This window comes from Magallana gigas, chromosome 7, assembly GCF_963853765.1.
Source record: "Magallana gigas chromosome 7, xbMagGiga1.1, whole genome shotgun sequence".
NCBI lineage: Eukaryota > Metazoa > Mollusca > Bivalvia > Ostreida > Ostreidae > Magallana > Magallana gigas.
Window position 1 is genome coordinate 19,476,862 of NC_088859.1, and position 10,478 is coordinate 19,487,339.

Sequence of the window (10,478 nt, forward strand, 5' to 3'; positions counted from 1 at the left end):
AACATTTGGTAGCTAATGAATAATTAGCATTCATAAAAATTTTTAAGATCTTTTATAAAATGAGCCCTAGAGTCGAACCAGCAACACTACCCAAAACTGAATAAAGGTTTAATCAATTTGATCATTATGTATGTCATTAATATTGCTTAACGAGAGAGAGAGAGAGAGAGAGAGAGAGAGAGAGAATCGTTTACTGAACAACTATATCCAATTCCCTAGACTCCATTAGATTCACGACTCTGTGATGCTATTTATAATGATGGCGTTGTGATCAAGCATTAGGTATTCTTTGCACCCAGTGTCTTCAAATGGATATAAAAACGGGACTGCTAATGAACTAAGTGATTTCGATAAAATTGTGGTCTAGAGAGAATGGAGAAAAATTAGGCACAAAACGAGTTTGCTTAATGACAGACTTAAGAAACTATAAATAATTCATGTAGCATATCCTTGGACACACGACCTGTTAGTTGGCGAAGAATGACAAGGTATGTCAGAAGATGAGAGTGATTTTTTATCAATCATCCACGTGATTTGAGCAGCAGACGAGCAAAAAGAGAGAGCTGATTGAAAGAGATCGCTTATGGTGCCAAAAAGACAAACCAGAGATGTTTTAAAACATGTATACCGGCTTTATTCCATGGCATTTACTAAAAGTTACTGTGATCTGCTCCCGTGGGTAAAGGAAAAAACATCGGGTTTTAACAACATTTTTTTTTTCACTATTTTTGATCAGTATCTGTATTATAATCTGTATTATAATCTGGTGCCCGGTAAATCTATGGTGCCTCATATTTGAGTCAGGAAATGATTTTATTCTCTTCATCATTCAACAATTCGTTGACTTGTCTTTGATTACTTTTGTAATTTAGAAAACTCTGTGTTGAATAAAAGAAAGTTAACACGTACAGCTTGTGAAGTGATTTTTTTCGAAGTCCAAAACAAACATATATTTTTGATGATTTAAGAGAAGAAAAAGGATGGGAAAGCTTAAATATGAATGTTTACATGTTTAGTGGAATAAAATAATAGTATAAAAGTGGAGATAACGGTAGAGATTTTGTTGATTTGCAAAATTGGTTTCGTTTTCCGAGCACCAAAGAAAGATTCGAATAATGACGATTATGAAAATTTTGCAAAGTTGGTTTTTCTTCTCTGAAGATCAAAGTAATATTGGGAAAAAAAATGACGTTTGTAAGAGATGTTAATGATGCACATTTTCTTTTCTGAACATCAAAGAAATATTTTCTTATGATTTTTTTTTTGTTGGCGTTTTGTTACAATTATCTCTCATCCATGGTCAAATTAATGATTTAGATCATCATACACGTCATTGAGACTCTCTTCTTCTTCCCTGTGAGGGAGGACCACCAAGTTTCTAAGATGACAGATTTAGTAGACCACGTGCAGCCGACAATCCCCCACCTCCTGCTGAAGACGCAGAAACCAATCTGCTCATTTCTTGTAGAAACGGGTTGGAACAGAAAATGATTTACAATGGTAGATACCAGTCTTCAACAGATTTCTTTATGATAACATTTTAAATTATGAATGACTTACGAGGTAAAGATTCTTATCCGCTCAAAAACGGAAACAAAACGGCCTCATCTGATGTTTTGAATTATGACGATTCTCCCTTCACAAGATTTGTGTGAAGGCATGCTGCTCGGTATTGTATTGCACTTAATTTATGATGGATGCTGGTAAATAATGATTTAAGATAACCGTGACAATTCGGACCGCTGTGTAGCAAGGGTGTAATATGCAGATAATTAATGATCGCGCATGGAAGACGATGCGATGAGTGAGCTGATGATACGATGGACGATAGCAGACGATTAAAACCCCATGTACACATATATTGCCATCAGTCAAAGTTGTCCGTTGTCCGAGGTTTTCCCATGATTCTTATTTATGACAGATTCGGGTTTAATCTGTGTGTGTCTGTGATAAGAGCACATATTAGCCAAAGTATGGCGCAGCTGCTTTTTTATGTCAACATCTCGATCTCGTCTGATGCCCGAGATTTGCATCACATATGCCGGTGGTGTCAAGAAATTTACAGTGCGATTTTAAGGTTTCTACCATGTAGGTTTTCTGGTACTACCGAATCTGTCTTGATTTATTGGTGCTGGTAAAAATCTTTGTTGCAAAACACGTGCAGTCATACACATATACATTACTTCAATGAAACTGACAAGCTGACAACATGATTTTAACGACAGGAAATAAAAGAAATAGACAGGGTTGTGTTTAGCAATAAACAAGATGCAATCCACATGTTAAATCTATATAGATGCATAAAAGTAAATGCTATTTAGTACAAGGTATCCATGTCTAACATAAAATGGTACCATCCTTCTCCCTGACCTGCAATGTATAGACCAGCTGACTTCTAGAAGAAGAAATGCATTTTGTGTGTTTTGATTATGCCAGTGCCAAGGTGCCATTGTTGCAACTGTCTAGGCTGCATGTATCGAAAAATTCATACTAGTATGCCATATGATAGACCATTGCTTAAAGAGTATATAACCACCTTTGTTATCATTGTATCTCACCTGCCAGGTGAGGTATTTATCTTTAAAAAATATATTCCAACAGGAAAATGATTTTTCTTATAGGAAAAACAAATTCCCAATATAAAGGATATTTGGAATTTACTACCGGAGTAAAAGAACTTTCTAAAGGAATTTAAATTCCGATTGGATTTGAAGAAAACTCCAATAGGATTTTAAAATCCGATAGGAAATTTTAAATTCTTATATATTGGAAAACTACCTATCGGAATCAAATACCTGCAAGAAATACTTTTTCCTATAGGAAGTATAATTCCCATATGATTCTCTAAAAAAATCCTATGGGATTTTTAATATTTCCTGTAGGAAAATTATTTCTCCTATGGGAATTATTTTTTCCTATGGGATATTTATATTTAAAGGTAAATATCTCACATGTCAAGTGAGACTTACTAAAAACAAAAGTGGTTGTATACTCTCTAGATAGTGGTCTATCTTTTAGTGTAAATGGATTTTCACGAAACTGCATCTTCAGCGGGTGCAAAAATGACACCTTGGCACAGGCAAAATTATCCGGCACAGTGTTATTTGTTCATGCATACCAAAAGTTTTTCACACTTGTATTGTCTTATATGGAAAGCTTCTTGTCATAAGAAACTATAAACAGACTTATCATGTCATTTTCAAAATAATTCCGGAAAAACAAATCATTGTTCCACTTTGAAATTGTTACCTCAGTTTATATCTAGTTCATGGTCTTGGGGCCAGATTGGATGAACCCCAATGTTGTAAAAAGAAAAATGAGTGAAATATGATTTATGGTTAGATATACTTTTGTATCAAAGTCTTTACATTGCATTCCAGATGCCGTGTTTCCGAAAAACCTTACATTCTTTCCTCGTAGATATTCTGGATTTTCATGTACATCCACTCAACCTATGACATTACCTGTTCTCCAAAAAATATTTGCCATGCATTCTTCATTAAGTCATCCTTTCAAAGCTTAAAATAAACTGCGTGGTATGAAACATGATGACAAGAAATAACTACTTGATTAACTTCAGTTCTGTTGTGCATGTAGATTCAATGTGTATACATTTTATTGAAAACTTTAAAAAAAAATTAATCAAATTAAAAGCCGTTACATCTATGGCAAGATTAACAAGTATAGCCAGATTTCAGGTCTATTTAAGGAAATTAATTTCCCTAAAAGGCTAAAAATGAAATTTCCATCTGTTAAAGAGACATTTGATAAAAGAGGAAGATTCTTCAATGTATTCCGGATAACCAAGGAAATGTGAAAGGCAATTAAGTCCAGGGGAACGATTCAATTTTCTTTAAGTAGCCTCAGCACAAGTAAAACTAATGTAAAATTAGACATTGTAAGAATTCATTTAATTCTGAAAAACATCGCCTCCAGAAATAGATGACTAATACTGGAAAAGACGAGACAATGAAACCAAACCTCTCTTTTTTGGTCCATCCTGCAATTTCTTGCCTCTGCAAACTCCTACTTCTAGCCTTTAATGAGATACGAAAAAAAATCTGCTTTGAAGAAGTAAACTATATTTTTTCTCCTTTAATTAGAAGACCCTGCTTTGTAAAGATTCTAAACTATCACCTGAGGACAATCCTTATGCGGACCCGTTGTCTTGGTTACAACAGAAACACTATTATTAACATAGATAATTTGAAGAGAAAGCAAAGGATTGAAAAAAGCCTTTATTTGATTATATGTGTATTATTACGTGAGTCTTCCTTTTCCAGTTCTAATTACGCTCAACGTGCTTTAATAGCGTTTCATAATGAATATCTTCTTTTTTTCTCTTTTTTCATTTGCGTTGCAAAAATAGATACATGTTATTACGCAAAAAGAATTTTGAAACCTTTGAAACTTTTCGGAAGGTATTGCGAAAGGAAACACAATACATGTACATACATCTATATAAATAAATCTTTAATGGACCCATGTTTTTACCGTTAGTCTCCATTTTGATAGAATGAATGGAGGGATAAATATATATAGAAAGAAAGTAGGAGTAAAACATTTTTACATGTATTCTGGTTTCTAGCTTTTTTTTTTAAATATATATTTTTTTCAACTCGGTAATCAGTATTCACATGTAAAACGGAAATCACTTTTACCTATATATAAAGTATGCAGGCGAATTTTAGACAAAATACGACTAGACCTACCTAATCCAATAAGATTACTATTTCTTCAAAAGTTTTATCCTTTTTAAAGTTATGCTAATTTCCTTTAAAATTTCTCACACTTTATTTTTTAATTTGCAAAACTGTATAAAAAAAGAATATGCGTTGATTTCTTGTATAAATCAGAAACAAGAATAGAGCTTGGGAAGAAATATCTTCAAATTACAATCTTATTTTTTTCAATATCCTTTATGTTGTCTAAAAATTGTACTGTCTTTAAAAGGATGTTCAAGGCTTTCAGAAAAAGACATATGATTTGCAAAATTACAGAAATTATAATCCTACCAAAGGAAGAAGATTATCAGAAACCGGTTCTTAGTCTCCAAAAATTCAATAAATTTCTCCTGTTTCTTTTGTGTCCTTTATCATCATTGAAATCTTTTGAAATCTTTTAATCTTTATTCATCTCCTTCTTTGAGACGGTTGCTTGGATGTTTTTTTTCTAATTAACTTTGTTAATGGTATAGGAATTGGAGGGAAAGATGAAATCTAGACAATGTAATATACATTGAAATCAATATTATCATAGGTCTATTGAAAAGTATCATTTGTTTGAAAATCCTCTTAAGGTACAGTGCTCTTTGTTTGCAGAAAATCAAAGCTGCATTATACTTGGAGGTTATCAAAACGAATTAGAAATGTTCGATTTTTCTTTTCTTTATTTGCATTTGAATATGAGATTGGTGTATCCAGGAGTGAAACTGTGGTCTTATATACTTATCCTAACAATCCACTGAAAAACCATTAATATAATGTCTGGTGATTTCAATGTAAAGCTCGGATTATTTGGTCCCTATGAATTAACATGGCCTTGCCATCCTCTGTTTTATACCCCCACCCCACCTCAAAATCAAAGACATGAGACATAATGTGTTATTCTTACATTCTGTCAGTCCGTGTACTAGTATCAACATTTTTTTTTTAAATATTTCGTTATAACTCGAGAACCACAGTACGAACACTCCCAAAGTTGCCGTGCCTTTTTTCTTCCTCATTAATAAGGGAAACAGCATCTTTAGAGCTATGGCACCTTAAATCATCATCACTCCGTATCCGGATTTGGACCAACGGTTCCATGCATATAAAATTTCAACGACATTTTGTAAGGCTTCGTCGGCAACAAATTGATAGAGATCGAGAAGACAAATCATATTGAAAATGGAGATGAGAAATGTTCAGATGGAAATTGTTATAAACTAAAAAGCACCTTCAAGAAAAGGCAACAACATTTTGCCCATCTTAGGGGATATCGAGAGCAAATATATGTATTTTGCTCCCGTCGTTTGTAATCTTTTTAAAGGAATACAAAATAAATGTATATCTACATGTATGTCGAAAAAATGTACGCAAAAAGAATTCGGAAGCCTTTTAGAATATATTGCGTTAGGAAATCAATGTAAAAATGTAAAAAGGATGTTCTGAATTCATTTCAAAGAAATATCGGTGCTAAATGTTTATTGTTTTGTGTTTTTCATAAATTTATCTGAAAATCAAAGTAATCAAGTTTTATTCCTTTTCTGTGTGAATTGTAAAGTAGCGATACATTAAAATATTTCAATATTATATGCCAATGTCCATTTCTAAGTGTTTTCATGATTTATTCATATTTATTTCATAAAATTTTAAAGCATAAAGCAGCAGTCCTAATGACTGAATGACTGATAATATTGTTAACAAACTTCTAGGATATTTGAATTTAAATGCCTTACATGCATAAAACCTTAGGCAACAAGAGCGTATGTTATATGTTTTTGCAACCAAAGAATGTCCCAAAAGAATATTGGATGATACACACTCGAGTTGAAAAGATGAATTCAAAGGGACAACAAAATAACCGTTACAAAATTATGATATTTAAGTTATATGTTCCTCAACTAAATTGTTACTTTTTTTGTTCTGCCTTTTAGGTGGCAACAAATGATGTCATTTTTAACTGGTTTTCGATTGCTGTTGAAATTGTTATTATCCCATCGCGCAACTTATTGCAAAGGGGATATGACATCGCTGCTGTGCGTGTGTGTGTGTATGTGTATCCTTTTCAGCCGTTTAAGCAAGATTCAAAGAAAACTCTCGCGTGCATGTTTATCAAATTTCGTACACTTTATAAGCATGGTTAAAGGACATACCCTATTCATTTACATGTGCTTTTGTTCAATGTTTAGTAAAATGTCGATAATTATAACACTTAAAATAGAATTGTAATGTACTACTTGACAATAGACATTTCCGGTTCGCAAATGTAAGCATTTCAAATCAACAACTGAATATTTTGTTGAATTTAGGCCTTGTAAAGCTAAGAAACAAACGGGTTTTTTTAGAAATGGGGAGTTAGAAGGATGTCCAAAGTGAAAAACTAAAAATAGCCTATAAAAATTTCCACGACCATTCAGCCTTCTTAAGATTTATTTAAAATAAATTAAAGTTGAATAACACGTTGTAAATGGTTTTTTCGTAGTGGTGTTTTTTAGTGGTTGTGACTTTAGTTATAATAGTTGGTTTTAGCTGGTTTTAGTGATGCCTGTTGCTTTGTGGATGTATCTTGCTGGTTCTTGGATATGGTAGTGTAAACCTTGGTTATTTTAATAATAAACAACAAGGATTATGTGGCTCAGCAATCTTTTATCTTTCGTGGTAATTCAATCATGTTATCGATCAATAAATAAATAAATGGCCCTGTAAAATATATTAATACAAGGAACATTGAATATAATATATAAATTATCTGATGTATAAACCATAAACATCAAATATTAAATAAACTGTGATACATGTATATACTAATACACTATACAACACTTGGATATTTCACTATATATTTGCATATGAATTCGATTCAAAGTGATCTCTGCTGAACCTACTTTAATAAAAATGAGATATTTACATATTTATTTACAAATTAATATATTGAAATACTGACTTACCAAAATTATGGAATTTAGGCTCTGACAGAAAAATATAAGTTTTTAAGGCCAGGTAGGTGCACTGCTGTTGTAAATGAATTAACCATGCAATTTGTTAAATATCAATAAATAAGCTATAATTAAATCCAAATCTCAATGACTGAATAACTGAAATAGAAAACTATATAGACTAAAACCAATAAAACCAAACATAGCAGATCTTGAAATCCTTCAGACAATTAATTAACACACCTTCTCCTACCTGGACTCTGAGCAAATATAAAGAACTACCTGGACTCTGAGCAAATATAAAGAACACCCTCAGAGTCAAACCAGTCTATCCGGTCAGTCATGTCACATGATAAATTGGCCAATCGCTTACCAAACTTTTGGCGGGAAAATATTAATTCAATAAAATTACAAAATACTTGATAAATGCCCTTAACAAACTCTCGTAATTAATAATCTAAGTAAAACTTTTATCAACACACACACTATTTTCTATATTAGAAGTAAATACAATAAAAACATAACTTTTAAAGTTTAAACAGATATTTTGCTATGTTACAGTAGTAATTGTGGTGATTATTATGATTGTCTATGATTTCTGTAGAGATTGTGACACATCTGATGCCATTGTTTGTCATGTTTAGTAAGTGGGAATTGTCTGTTGACGATGGTTTTGTAGTTGTTAAAGTTGGTTTTTTTAAATGTATCTTGTTGGTTTTTGTTATAATTGTTGTTGTGAAAGTGTGATACAATTGTCCATGGTTTTTATGGTTGTTGTTTCTGATGGATGTGACTATAGTTGGATAGCTGTGGTTTTATAGCTGTGGTTGTTTGATTTAGGTTGGTTGGTTGTAGTTGGTTTTTTAAAATGGTTGTGGTTGTGTCGAATGATCTGCTGTAGGTGGTAGAATTTGTAACGATGGTAGGAATGTGGTTGGAACTCGCTTACTGTGGATTGTTTTAGAGTGGTTGTGGTTGTGTCTGTTAATTCAAATGGTTGCCGATGGTTTGTGGAGTGTTTGTGACTGCATGGCTTGGGTTGGTCGACTGTCAATGGTTACATGTATATATGAGTGCCCGATGTTTTTGGTTATGAACTGTTGTTTTTGGTTGCATGGTTTGTCGATAGTTTTTGTTTTGGTCCTGGTTGTGTGGTAGGGAGTGGTTGAGCTTTTGTAGTCAAGATGGCTCGTATTAGTTTGATGTCAATGGTTTCTGAGGTCACGTGGGTTGTATATATTCATGTGATTGGTTGTGTCTGGCGACTTGTTGGTTTTGATATTCAATTATTCCGTGAATAAATGCTGTTTATGATTATTTGTTTATGAAATTTAAAGAATGCTGTATAACGACTTATATGATTGGTATATAATTTGAAATTTATTGAACCCCATAGTTAGAGATTTCGCATTATATCTATTAAGACATTTTAAAACCTTCACATTTACATTATATTAATATATTGATATAATTTTTCACTGTCTGCATGAAGAAAACTTGATGATAACGAAACACAAGGAGAAAACTGCCTAACGATTTTTTAACAATCATATCAGACCTCCCCACAACTAACGTGACGATTGTTGAGGGGTTAATGCAGGATCAATCAAATAACATTTTAAATAGTATTCGAAAAATATGTTCTGCTAATGTTTTTGTTGACAAAATGTTACTGTGAAAGCAAGATGCTTTTATATGGATTGATTCTTGATGAAAATAACGTGAACTTTTTTTTAGATTTATGCAACAGCTGCAGAATTTAAGATAATAAAAGCACTTTCATAAACTGGTTCACATATTTCATTATTCTGGAAATCAGTGCCGCTGCACTTATTTTCCATGAATTTTCCATTTTATTTTATTTCCTTTCTTTTCTTGAAAATTTCATTAAAATGATTCACGATACATATGAAACTTGCAATAATAATTGCGTAACATTGGTGATGTATATTTGTAATTTTGAGGACGTCCCGCTTGGTTTAGGAAATTAACACATTACCTCACAATCTATATTGTCTCTGAGAATACCATTCTCGTCGTAAATTTGCAGCCAACTTGCTGAGTTGATCAATTATGCATGGAATTTTGCGTTGAAATATGTAAGTCTGTGATTGATTTAAAAGAGAAATCGGGGTGAAATTACAGAAAGCAATTTTGAAAACAATTTAAAATGCCTTGTATTCGAAGACTGCAAAATATGAAATATTGAAATCATTTTTCAAAAATACCATTATGTGAACTTTTATGTGACGATTGGATTCATAGTATCAAAATACATTTCCAATAAAAACAATGTCCAAAAAATATATATATCTGTAGAAAACAAAATGTTTTCTTCTAGATCTTTGAACTTATTACGGGATTTTTTTTCAATTCAAAAGTAGGCAAGCTATTTATATTAAATGAAGTAAAAGTGTGATATCTTTATCATATAAAAACTAGACTAAATAACATCATTGCTGTATGAAACATGTTTCCAATGTAAATACATTTAAATAACATGTATTTAAGTTCGTTTTACGTAGCATAATTTTAAAAAAAACAATGGAGAAAATACCTTTTTTGAGGGGGGTATTTATATTTGGGGGATTCGGGAATTTGTAAAGGGGTAAGTTCTGTCGAAGAAAGCAGAGTTTGCTCGTTTTATTTGTTGACCGTTCGGGCGTCACCTTACGGTAAAGAAGCATTTCTACTGTGTAACAAGTCTGATTTTGACCTTTGAGGATACAATTGGAACGTACAATTTATGAAATCAAAAGAGGAAAACTTAGTTTTCACTTATCTTCAATAACAAGAAAGATTACAGATAAAAGCTCTTCTCTTGTAAAACTTAATCGCA